This window comes from Nycticebus coucang, chromosome 3, assembly GCF_027406575.1.
Source record: "Nycticebus coucang isolate mNycCou1 chromosome 3, mNycCou1.pri, whole genome shotgun sequence".
In the NCBI taxonomy this organism is placed as follows: domain Eukaryota; kingdom Metazoa; phylum Chordata; class Mammalia; order Primates; family Lorisidae; genus Nycticebus; species Nycticebus coucang.
In genome coordinates this window covers 131,057,597-131,071,103 of record NC_069782.1, presented here as the reverse complement: position 1 = coordinate 131,071,103, position 13,507 = coordinate 131,057,597, and the positions used below count along the sequence as shown (strand labels likewise).

The following is a 13,507-nucleotide window of genomic DNA, read 5'->3' as shown; positions in this document are numbered from 1 at the left end:
GTTCATCTCCTCTTGCTCTGTCCTTCTTTATTAGTGGGTGGAGGGGACAGTGCACAAAAAGTGCAACTTCAGCATATCAATCTCCCTTCCACGCCGTCCTAGATTCAGGTCTTCAGCCCCTCCCTCATCAGTAGGCTGTACCCTAATTTTCATTCCCCTAGGAAGAGAATTGTCACTCAACCTATATGTCATAGATAAATCCCAATGACCATTTTGTCTGTACTGAATGAATGTGTATGGTAGGTATTTAAGAAAAGCTCTTAACCCCAAGCTAAATCTTGGGTTTAGATGCTTTGAAGATACCCTGTAGTTTTTTTCTTCTTTATTACTGTGACATTTTCCTTTACAAAAGATGCGTAGTTGGGCAGCGCCTGTGGCTCAAAGGAGTAGGGTGCTGGCCCCATATACCGGAGGTGGTGGGTTTAAACCCGGCCCCGGCCAAAAAAAAAAAAAAAATCCCAAAAGATGCGTAGTTCAGTGGCTAGGGTGCTGGCCACATAGACCAGGGCTGGCAGATTTTAACCCGGCCTGAGCTTGCTAAACAACAATGACAACTGTAACAAAAAAATAGCTGGGTGTTGTGGCAGGCGCCTGTAGTCCCAGCTACTTGGGAGGCTGAGGCAGGAGAATCGCTTAAGCCCAAAAGTTTGCCGTTGCTGTGAGCTGTGATGCCATGGCACTCTACTAAGGGTGACAAAGTGAGATTCTGTTTCAAAAAAAAAGATGCCCTGTCTTGATGGGGCAATGCTACCTTCACAGAATTTGCGGTGGGGTGGAGAAGAAGTATGCTGAAATAGAAGAGCTCTTGAAGAGATTCTTCTCCCTATTCTGTCCTACCCCAAACTCTTAGATTCTCCCTCTTCTCTATTCTTGCTTTTCAAATTAAAAAGAAGCCTTTCTGTTACTGTTGACTATATCATACTAGAGATGCATTCACATAAAAGAGGTCTGCCATGAAATTTCTTGAAATATAGTAATTCACAGGTGGTTCTTAACTTAAGGGCCAAGAATAAATAGGTTTTAGAGAGTTAATGGACAACCTGAAATTGTGTATAAAATTATGCATGTTCTTTCTTCTTCCTTCAAGAGGGTCCGTCTTTCCTAAGATTCTCAACCACTCTTTGACTGTGCCTTCCAACATTTTAAGGATCATGAGCTTAGGCTGGGCGCCTGTAGCTCAGCAGCTAGGGTGTCAGCCACATACACTGGAGCTGGCAGGTTTGAATCTGGCCCAGGCCTGCCAAATGACAATGACAACTACAACCAAAAAATAGCTGGGCGTTGTGGCAGATGCCTATAGTCCCAGCTACTTGGGAAGCTGAGGCAAGAGAATCACTTAAGCCCAAGAGTTTGAGGTTGCTGTGAACTGTGATGCCACGGCACTGTACTGAGGGCAACATAGTGAGACTGTCTCCAAAAAAAAAAAAAACAAGAATCACTAGCTTCACTGCTTTGCATGGTGCCTCATACTCTTCTTTGCTCCAAAGCCATCAACCTTTGAAAATGCTCATTGAGGATCTTTTTTTTTGTTTGTTTTTTTGTGGAGACTGAGTCTCACCGTACCGCCCTCGGGTAGAGTGCCGTGGCGTCACACGGCTCACAGCAACCTCTAACTCTTGGGCTTACGCGATTCTCTTGCCTCAGTCTCCCGAGCAGCTGGGACTACAGGCGCCCGCCACAACGCCCGGCTATTTTTTTTTTTTTTTGGTTGCAGTTTGGCCAGGGCTGGGTTTGAACCCGCTACCTTCGGCATATGGGGCCGGCGCCCTACTCACTGAGCCACAGGCGCCGCCCGGATCTTTTTTTTTTTGAGACAGAGTTTCATTTTGTTACCCTCGTGAGCGTGCCCTAGCGTCATAGCTCACAGCAACCTCAAACTCTTGGGCTTAAGCAATCCTCTTGCCTCAGCCTCCCAAGTATGTGGAACTATGGGCACCTGCCATACTTCTCCATTTTTAGAGATGGGGTCTCGCTTTTGCTCAGGCTCATCTCAAACTGCTGTGCTCAAGCAATCTGCCCACCTCAGCCTCCCAGAGTGATTGAGGATCTTGAGCTCCTTTTAGGCTGTTCACTATTTGTTTTGGTTTGTAATCCTATAACATATTGATTTATATCAGCTTTAACTTCCTTATAGTCAAGAGAAGGCTACATAGCAGACCTTTGCAGAAGATTTTCTAGAGCCTTGAATATCTAAAGTACATATATAGTGGCAATTTAGGCAACACCTTCTTTGAGCACCTGATTCCTTTTGCTTTCAGTCACATTCCTGATGAATTTTATGCCTTTGAAATATCCTAGTGGAAAGCAAGTAGTAAATTAATGGCCTATTCTTCCTTTATGTTTTTTTTTTTTTTTTTTTTATAGAGACAGAGTCTCACTTTACTGCCCTCAGTAGAGTGCCATGATGTCACAGGACTCACAGCAACCTCTAGCTCTTGGGCTTCAGCGATTCTCCTGCCTCAGCCTCCCGAGCAGCTGGGACTACAGGCGCCCGCCACAACGCCCGGCCATTTTTTCGTTGCAGTTCAGCCGGGGCTGGGTTTGAACCTGCCACCCTCGGCATATGGGGCCAGCGCCCTACTCACTGAGCCACAGGCGCCACCCTATGTTTTGTTTTTTTTGAGACAGAGTCTCACTATGTCGCCCTGGGTAGAGTGCTATGGCGTCATAGCTCACAGCAACCTCCAACTCTTGGGCTTAAGTGATTCTCTTGCCTCAGCCTCCCAAGTAGCTAGGAGTACAGGTGCCTGCCACAATACCCAGCTATTTTTTTTTGCAGTTGTCATTGTCGTTTAGCAGGCCCGGGCTGGGTTCAAACCCGCCACCCTTGTTCTATGTGGCTGGTGCCATAACCACTGTGCTACAAGTGCCAAGCCTACTCTTCCTTTCTTCAACCTTCATTCCATTATCAGTGTTTTACCATTTTGTGCCTGCTCTGTGCCTTGGGTACAAAAGGGCTTTTGTTCTCAAAGGATAGAGTAGTGTAAGAGATGTTTTAAGGCAACTTGTTATTGTCAGCCAGCCAGGACTAGCAATAGTATCTGATCCTATTAAGAGAAAGACCACTACAGATCAGAAAAGGCCACAAAGAGAGAAAAATTGAGTTTGGCCTTGAAGGAGAAGGGATAAGGATTGGATAAATTCACAGACATACATAAAATACATATATTGTAAAATGTACTCAAAACCAGGACCTGAAAAGGATAGAAAGAATAGAGACAAGTTCCAGAGTTTTTGCAAATCATGTCTGCTTAGATCATAGAGTACCCAGATAGACCACCCAGATGCTGGGTGACTTAGAAATACAAGTTAGTCATTTAGTCATAGCCTCCATAATTCCTAGTCTACTGACTTCATGCCTGTGTTAATTGTAGTGCCTTCAATTTAATTCACAAGCATAAAGACTTATTAAGAAAACCAAGTCTGGGCTCTGTGCCCGTGGCTCAAGCGGCTAAGGTGCCAGCCACATACACCTGAGCTGGCAGGTTCATATCCAGCCCGGGCCCACCAAACAACAATGATGGCTGCAACCAAAAAATAGCCGGGCATTGTGGCAGGCGCCTGTAGTCCCAGCTACTTGGGAGGCAGAGGCAGGAGAATCGCTTGAGCCCAGGAGTTGAAAGTTGCTGTGAGCTATGATGCCATGGCACTCTACCCAGGGCAACAGCTTGAGGCTCTGTCTCAAAAAAAAAAAAAAGAAAAGAAAAGAAAAGAAAACCAAGTCTGATACTTAAGCTTTAGAGTTTTAGGCAGCACCTGTGGCTCAAAGCGGGTAGGGCACCGGCACCATATGCCAGAGGTGGTAGGTTCAAACCCAGCCCTGGCGAAAAACTGAAAAAAAAAAAAAAAAAATAGAGTTTTGGGTCCTTGGTATGCTAGTAAATGTTTAGCAACCACTGGGAAAAGTGTGTGGTGGGAGGGGGCTGATTTGTAGTGTTCAGTGTGAATGCTCATACCATGGCTACTCACGCGAAGCCAGCTGGCTCAGAATTCTTGAAGTTTTACATTCAGCTGTCACAGGCCAAGCCTTTGTGAGCCAGCTCCAGCACTCCAGTGGTTATTGAGGAAGACTGAGAGAAATAGGGTGTAAAGCTGCATGGCAGCATTTTCCAAGCAGGCGGTGAATGTTGTTCACTTTCCCCAGCGGAACCACCTGTATAAATGTTTCTCTAGGGAAACATTTGGATCTCAAATAGGGTTAGTTGAGGCCTCTGAGCAGTCTACTCTGAGGACCCTTGTAATGTTTTCTCATCTTAGAACAGGACCCAAACCATCATGTAAGCGTAGCCTTCAGAGAAGCTGGAGAGCTGAGATTTAAGAGTCCCGCAATAGCTTTAACTCAGTTTCCTGTACTTTGCATCGTGTTTTTCTGCCACAGCCTATAGTCTTGCACTGCCTCTCTATAGTTATAAGTAGCAGTTGCTGTGGTAACTTGTGTTAAGTGTGAGCATATCAAGCTTTGGCCATCTGACCCTGCCTTCTTTTTGGCGTTGGGGGGCACAGTGAAGTGGTATCATCATAGCTCACTGCAATATGAAACTCTTGGGCTTAAGCAGTCCTTCTGCCTCAGTCTTCCAAGAAGCTGAAACTATAGACACACGCCACTACACCCACTAATTTTTCTATTTTTTTGTAGAGATGGAGTCTAGCCCTTGCTCTTGAGACCCTGGTTGGTCTCAACCCAGAGCTCAAGTGATTCTCCCACCTCAACCTCCCAAAGTGCTAGGATTATAAGCATGAGCCACTGCATCCAGCCTTCTTTGTTGCCTTTGTTTAGATCCTGGCATTTCAGTTGACCTGTTTGGCAGAAAAAGAAGTTTGGTATGAGTCCTTTGCTCACTGGAGTCACTACAGCCAAAAAGATACAGAGTCCAAGGCAGAGAGACTTTCTACAAGCATCCTACATTATAAAGGGCATCTTGAATAGGTCCACATAAGAGGGTCATAGGGTGTTGCTAGAATGACCACTCTCTAACTTGAACCAGGAGATAAGCTGTACTATAAGAGGCCTTAGATGCACGTAGAGGAGAAAGTATTTTGGATCAAAATAGATGCAAATAGATACAAAGAAAAAAAAAACTACTAGTTATCAAGGTAGGAATATTTTTATGGGTTATTTATTAAATTCTAACCACTGATTTGGGGTAGATATAATTATCATTTTTAGATGAAGACACTAAAAAGTCTTAAGTAATTTGTTTAGGGTCACACAGCTATTAGTGGTAAAGCCATAATGTGAACCTAGGTCTGTCTGAGCTTTTTCAGTTCTATCAGGCTGGGGTATGTGTGACAACCTGAGTCTGTCAGATGTTCCAAAGGAAACAGTAAGCCAGAAATAGGAAGGTGGAGGAAGAAGCAGGGAGAGTAAAGATAATAGGGCTTATTCCTGAGGGATGGGGAAAGGCCCTAGATAAGGAAGGGCACATTGAATTCAGGACAAAAAGTACCAGAAAAGGGCCAGGAGAGTCAGGCAAAAATGCATATGTAGAGGATCTTGGCACTGTGTAATAATTTTATAAATGAGAGAAGAATCTCTTTATTCTGTTTGTTTTGTTTTGTTTTTTTTTGTGGTTTTTGGCCAGGGCTGGGTTTGAACCCACCACTTCCGGCATATGGGGCCGGTGCCCTACTCCTTGAGCCACAGGAACCGCCCGAATCTCTTTATTCTAGTCAAGTATCTCAGGAAGGTCACTGTGAGAAATAAAAGTTTTTTCTATACACCAAAGGGATGTGGTGATTTGTTTTGTTTTTAGAGACATAGTCTCACTCCATCAACCTGGCTACAGTGAAGTGGCATCATCATAGCTCACTGCAACCTCAACCTCCTGGGCTCAAGCAATCTTCCTGCTTCAGCCTTTGACTAACTAGGACTATAGGCATGTACCACCACGTCTGGCTATTTATTTTTATTTTTTGTAGAAATTAGGTCTTGCCATGTTGCCCAGGCTGGTCTAAATTCCTGGCCTCAAGCAGTCCTCCCACTTCAGCCTCTCAAAGTGCTGCAATTACAGGCCTAAACCACCACACTCAGTCCATGGTAATTTTTTCAAATGTTTTTTACTGGCCAGGCACGGTGGCTCACTCCTGTAATCCTAGCACTCTGGAAGGCCAAGGCAGGTGGATTGGATTGCTTCACCTCAGGAGTTCCAGACCAGCCTGAGCAACAGCGAGATCCCTTCTCTACTAAAAATTGAAAAACTAGCTAGGCATCATGGCTGGACCTATAGTCCCAGCTACTCAGGAGACTAAATCAGGAGGATTGCTTGAGGCCAAGAGTTTGAAGTGGCTGTGAGCTGTAATGACATCATGGCACTCTACCCAGGGCAACAGAGTGAGACTCTGTCTCAAAAAAAAGTTTTCTTTTATTTACCTATTTTAATAGATAATATATTTGTATAGCTAAAATCTAAAAGGCAGAACACTGAATTTTAATTGTTTTTAAAGCAGTTCCATTTCCTTAAAAAAAAAAAACCCACAGCTGTCAGAATTAATGTCCAACATTAAAGCTGGGTGAATTGCGGAGATCATTGGTTGACGACTGCAGAAGAGTTCAGTATTTTCACCTCTGTCACATGTTCTCCAATTAGGTATAAATTTTGAAATGACCTTCATGTGAACTTTTTGTCTTTCTTAGGCAACTATAAAGCTTCACTGTCAATGCATAGGAGGAATAGTGTTGGAGATAGTAGGAATTCAAGTAATTGACAGCTTTTGAAGAGATTATAGGAGATAGCAGTCCTTGTTTTCTTAGTTTAACCAAAGAAGGATCCTTTATCCCAGTTACTAGATGAGGTAGGAACTTCGCTCTTTAGTTTGTTTTTTTGTCACCTCCTTCTTTCCAGTGGAGCTTTGGGAAGTTTATTTCCATTGCAACTTCTTCCCCAGAAAGTGGCTCAAAACTCTTTAAGATATACTTGGGCGGAGAGCATGGTTTCCCACTGTGGTAACATCAGAGGCCAGAAGTATCACCATGCAAACTTCTATCTCTTATATAAAAGACTGTGTTAATTAGAAATGTTTTTGCTGCGGGGTGGCACCTGTGACTCAGTGGGTAGGGCCGGCCCCCTATACAGAGGGTGGAGGGTTCGAACTTGGCCCTGGCCAACTGCAAGAAAAAAATAACCGGGTGTTGTGGCTGTCCCAGCTATTCCGGAGGCTGAGGCAAGAGAATTGCCTAAGCCCAGGATTTGGAGGTTGCTGTGCACTGTGACACCATAGCACTCTACTGAGGGTGATAAAGTGAGACTCTGTCTCTAAAAAAAAAAAAAAAAAAAGTTTTTGCTAAGTATCATAATGACATTTAACATTTTATAGTAATCCTAAAATCTTAGAAATGACTCACACAGAAATGAAGGTAGCTGTGCACAGCCCACAAATGGGATTTCTCTTGAACAGATTAAGTTAAAGGAAGGATAGATAAATGAGGCCTGGTAAGGAGACAAAGACCTCATGTTGAATTACCACTAGATTGTTTTCTGTCTCCCTACCTGAGATGTGGTAAGTTTCCAAGGAAAGAAACCTAGGGTGGCAAGGTCAGAGACATCTGCCTCTTGTTTGAATCTGGGCAGAGAGCCCTGCCTGCAACAAGCCTTGGAAAAGGAAAAGTTCTGATACGGTATTTGTGTATCAAGTTTCCCCCACCCCCATTCCCTTGGATGCCTCTTAGTGTGATTGGATGTCTTGCTTGTGAGGGTAAGGACATGAGCATGTTGGATCTGTAATTAGTGCAAGGTAAAGCTTCACAAGGAGTGTCTAGGGCTTCAGCCAAATAAAGTCAGGGAAGTGGAAGCAACTGCCCAGGGAAATTTAAAAAGTCAGTGTCACCACTCCTTTATCTAACTGATGGCCTCTCACTAATCACCCACAGTGAAGTTCATTATCTGGTCCACCTTGCTGAAGGGCATAGTAAGCCTGTCAGATCAATAAATCTTGGGAAAATGAAGAACCCTTTGGTAATAGGCTTGAAAGGCATGGATGAACTGGGAGAACTGGCCAGCTTAAATTGATCTGAATTGGGCTTTATCCTCAAGTATAGGAGATGAAATTAGAAGGGGGAGAGAACTGCTATACATTATGTGTAAGGTAAAAGGAAAACAGTTACCTTTTAAAAGACAGATTATCTTTCTATAACCTAAGAGATTTGTGTCCACCTTTTGGATTATTGCTTCCAAACAATTATTTTGGGTTATTGTATCCTACAGCAATATTCAGGTTATTTGGGATAGAAAGTCAGTTGTAAGCACCCAGGGAAGGAGGGATGCTCAGTTATTGGGGTCTGTGGTGTTGTTACAAGTTGCCATTCTAGTGCCTGTCCTTTTGGCTGTTTTTTGTTAGCTACATTGAGCTAAGAAGTGTTCTTTAAAAAAAAAAAAAGGCTCATCATCCGTTGCTAAGTGGTAGGGCTCTGGCCTCATACAGCAGGGCTGGTAGGTTTGAACCTGGCCCGGGCCTGCTAAACAGCAATGACAACTGCAACAACAACAAAAAAAATAGCTGAGTGTTGTGGCAGGTGTCTGTAGTCCCAGCTACTTGGGAGGCCGAGGCAAGAGAATCACTTAAACCCAAGAGTTTGAGGTTGCTGTGAGCTGTGATGCCATGGCCCTCTACTGAGGGCAACATAATGAGACTCTGTCTCAAAAAAAGGGGGGTGGGGGCAATTCTTGCCTCTAAAAAGAACCTTTCAGGACGTGCTTTGGTCTAAGAATTCTCTGCTTTTAAGTGTCCTTAGTGCATTAAGACAAGGAATGGGTCTTAATGGTCCCCCTTAAAGTTCCCAGATTTCCTCTCTTCTGTACAAAAAAACAGATGTTTCTGCTGTATGCCAAGCAGGGGTTATAAAAATGCAAAATCATACCTGCCCTTGAGGACTTTCCAGTATATATATCAAGGTCACTACTTTCTTGTTACCTTTGCCTGTGTACTCTCCCATAGACTTTTCTCAGCTGATGTATTTGGAGTGCTTGCAGCAAGTTCCCCACCCTCAGCCATTTATAAACCAAGAAGGACGTACACCTTCCTGTTGAACACCAAGTGAAATATTGTCTATTATAAATCCATAAATAATTGGCTGATGACTCTTATTCAGAGTGAGTTTTCACAAGAAGAGCCATGATCACCTCATATCTTTCATTCATGCCTCAGTTTCATAAAAAAAAACAAAAGGAGAACCCTCATCAGGTATCCTTAGCAAAAGCAGGACCTTATAAGTCCCTGATCTTGGCAAGTGATTTTGCCAGAAAATCCAGGTTAGTATACCCAATAAAACCCTCATGGCTAGCCCCAGCTGAAAATGATTCCAAATGCTGTTGATTGCTACCTAGAGTCCATTTAATTTATCAGGGAGGATTGTGAAGTTGTCCAGGGGTGGAGGGAATGAGCATGGTGAGAGGGATCTTTGGCATTGAAATACTAAGAACTCCTGGCTTAGAGTTACTGCTATGTCACTCTGAATCATTCTTGCCCTGACCCAAAATGGAACAGTAAGATCAAAAGGACATAAGCTTATTTCCCATGGCCAAACATCTTTTAATGACCAGCTATGATTTATTAGACATTTTTTTTTTTTTGAGACAGAATCTCACTTTGTCACCCTCGGTATAGTGCCAGAGCATCATAGCTCACAGCAACTTCAAACTCTTGGGCTAAAGCTATTCTCTTGCCTCACCCTCCCACGTAGCTGGGACTACAGTTACCCACCACAACACCTGACTAGTTTTTCTATTTTTAGTGGAAATGGGGTCTCACTCTTGCTCAGGCTGGTCTTGGACTCTTGAACTCAAGGGCTCCACCTGCCTCAGCCTTCCAGAGTGTTAGGATTACAGGTGTGAGCCACCATGCCAGGCCATATTACGTAGAAATTTACTAGACTTAAAAAAAAAAAAAATTTCTCCATGTATCTTTGGGACCTGTCAACTGTGGCAGTCTCCCTTCCTAGCCATGGAAGAGCATATTCTTGTTTATTGGCAAAGCTGTCACCATTTAATTGGTATCAGATTCTGACTTGCACAAGTAACATTCTTTGCTGTTAAAAATCTGAAGAGTGCCGGTTATTGGGCAAACTTTTTAAAGCTATTGTTTAAATGTTTCTAGGAAGCTGAGTTCGTTCCTATTGATGGTGGAAAGATAAAGGTATCAAGTCCGAAATGATTGTGGATGAAGTCTTACGCAGTGTCCTGCAGAGGATTCCTATATTTTCCAATCGTATTTGGTGGAATGGGTGTTTCCAATAATCTGGAAACTAGCAGGGCACCAATTTTAAATATAGGCCAGAGTTTTTAGAGGGGATCCCTTGATAATAAAATGGTTAACTCATAAAAAAAAAAAAAAAATTTTTTTTTGTTTGTTTTTTTGAGACACAGTCTTGTTACCCTTGGTAGAGTGCTGTGGCGGCATAGCTCACAGAAGCCTCAAACTCTTGGGCTTAAGCAATTCTCTTGCCTCAGCCTCCCAAGTAGCTGCAACTACAGGCACCTGCCACAATGCCCGCCTATTTTTTGGTTGCAGTTGTCGTTATTTAGCTGGCCAGGGTCGGGTTCGAACCTACCAGTCTTGGTGTATGTGGCTGGCGCCCTACCCACTGAGCTACGGGTGCTACCTAAAAAAAATGTTTTTTGTTTTTCTTTTTGAGGCAGAGTCTCACTACATCGCTCGGTAGAGGGCCATGGCATCACAGCTCATAGCAATCTCCAACTCTTGGGCTTAAGTGATTCTCTTAAAGTGATTCTCTTGCCTCAGCCTCCCAAGTAGCTGGGACTACAGACATCCCCCACAACACCCGGCTATTTTTTATTGCAGTTGTCATTGTTGTTTAGCTGGCCCGAGCCAGGTTCAAACCTGCCAGCCTCAGTGTATGTGGCTGACGCCATAATCACTGTGCTACGGGCACCGAACCTAAAAAAAATGTTATTGACTTTCTTTTTTTCTTTTTTTGCAGTTTTTGGCCAGGGCCAGGTTTGAACCTGCCACTTCCAGTATATGGGGCCAGCGCCCTACTCTTTTGAGCCACAGGTGCCACCCCTTTGACTTTATTTTTTAGAGTAGTAGTTTTACGTTCACAGCAAAATTGAGCAGAAGGTACAGAGTTTTCTCATATATCCCATGTCCCCACATACATATAGCCTCTCCAACTATCAAAAAGCAGGAGGCTTTCTAAACTTTTTATTCAAATATGTTTTCTTTTCTTTTTTTTTAGAGACAGTCTCAGTTTGTCACCCTCAGTAGAGTGCTGTGGCGTCACAGCTCACAGCAACCTCCAGCTGTTGGGCTTAGGCAATTCTCTTGCCTCAGCCTCCCAAGTAGCTGGGACTATAGGCGCCTGCCACTCGCCCGGCTATGTTTTGTTGCAGTTTGGCTGGGGCCGGGTTTGAACCCGCCACCCTTGGTATATGGGGCCGGTGCCCTACTCACTGAGCCACAGGTACTGCCCATCAAATATGTTTTCATTTTGGCAAAGATTCTCCAGGTATCAATTTGGTATCTTCTTGGAACCCGAACCCAGGCAGCTAAACAGGTATTTTTTCTACTTTGAAAAGAGTGCTAGTATTTTCTGGCCTTTACTAGGCCTATAGTAGAAAAAAAAAAAAAAAAACTACTTCTTCACATTTGATTTCAAAAGAATATTAAATAAAGGAGCTGATTTACTAGGCTTTTAAATACAACTTTATTGAGGTATAATTAACATGCAATCATACATATTTATATTAACCATCACCACAATCAAGATGCAGAACATTTTCCATCACCCAAAAATGTTCTTTTATACACTTTGTTACTCTTCACCCCAAGTCTAGTCCCTAAGTAATTACTGATGTGATTTATTTTACTATAGATTAGATTTGTCTTTTATGCAATTTCATATAAATGAACTCATGCAACATGTACTCTTTTGTGTCTGACTCTTTTCTGAGATTCATACACATTGTGACACTCGTAAGTATGTACTCAAGAAAATAAAATACATGTCTGCCCACACAAATGCTCATAGCAGCATTATTTATGATAACCCTAAACTAGAAACAACCTAACTGTCCATCAGCCCCTGAATGGATACAAGACAAGGGGATGTTATTTAACCATAAAAGGAATGGAATACTGATACATGCAACAACTTGGATGACTCTTGGAAACATTATGTTAAGTGAAAGAAGACAGTACCAGGAGACCACATATTGTGTGATTCAGTTTATTTGAAATGTCTAGAATAGGTAGATGTATAGAAACAGAAAGTAGATTAATGGTTGCTTAGGGCCAGGAGTAGGGAACAGGATGGGAAGGAACTGCTAATGGCTATAGAGTTTCTTCTGCAGTTGATGAAAGTGTACTAAACTTAGATCAGGATGATAGCTGCACAACTATGTGACTATTGAATTGTACACTTTAAATGAATGAATTTTATGGCATATAAATTATATCTCAAATATGTAAAGAACAAAGAAACTGCCAAACTGTTTCAAAAATGGCTGTACCGGCTTGGCTCCTGTGGCTCAAGCAGCTAAGGCGCCAGCCGCATAAACAACAATGACGTTGCAACCAAAAAAATAAGCAGGCATTGTGGCAGATGCCTGTAATCCCAGCTACTTGGGAGGCGGAGGCAGGAGACTCACTTGAGCCCAGGAATTGGAGGTTGCTGTGAACTGTGATGCCACGGCACTCTACCCAGGGTGACGGCTTGAGGCTCTGTCTCAAAAAAAAGCTGTACCATTTTTCATTCCATCTGACAATTATATAAGTATTCTAACTATTCCATATTCTTGCTGTACTAGAAAGCATGAGTCTTTATTTTTTTTTCTTTTTTTGTAGAGACAGAGTTTTACTTTGTCGCCCTCAGTAGAGTCCTGTGGCGTCACAGCTCACAGCAACCTCCAACCCCTGGGCTTAGGCGATTCTCTTGCCTCAGCCTCCCAAGTAGCTGGGACTACAGGCACCTGCCACAATGCCTGGCTATTTTTTGGTGCAGGTTTTTTTTTTTTTTGGTTTTTGGCCGGGGCTGGGTTTGAACCCTCCACCTCTGGCATATGGGACCGGTGCCCTACTCCTTGAGCCATAGGCGCCGCCCTTTTGGTGCAGTTTTTATGAAGCTCAATTTTAACTTAGGTATTCATGGAAATGAATTTATTAAATTTGTAAAAGGAGTTGTGCTTTTGTGTTAATTTAGTAATTTTTTTCCTATTCCTAGTTGCAAAAAATTTTCATTGTATTTTCTTTTTCTTTTTTTTTTGAGACAGAGTTTCACTTTGCCACCCTCGGTAGAGTGCTATGGCATCCTAACTCACAGCAACCTCAAACTCTTGGGCTAAAGGGATTCTTCATGGCATCCTAGCTCATAGCAACCTCAAACTCTTGGGCTAAAAGGATTCTCTTGCCTCAGCCTCCGAAGTAGCTGGAACTATAGGCACTTGCCACAATGCCCAGCTATTTTTAGAGATGGGGTCTCACTCTGGCTCAGGCTGGTCTCGAACCTGAGAGCTTAGGCAATCCACCTGTCTCAGCCTCCCAGAGTACTAGAATT

General features: G+C 43.1%; 1 protein-coding gene and 1 non-coding gene across 3 annotated transcripts in view; both read left to right on the top strand.

The window, feature by feature from the left end:
• Positions 1 to 13,507, top strand: part of ARMH3 (armadillo like helical domain containing 3) — a 242,132-nt gene that overhangs the window by 200,774 nt on the left and 27,851 nt on the right. The window lies entirely within an intron of this gene.
• LOC128582858 (small nucleolar RNA SNORA24) lies at positions 9,887 to 10,017 on the top strand. The gene has a single exon (XR_008379283.1). It is a non-coding gene; the product is annotated as a small nucleolar RNA SNORA24 (small nucleolar RNA).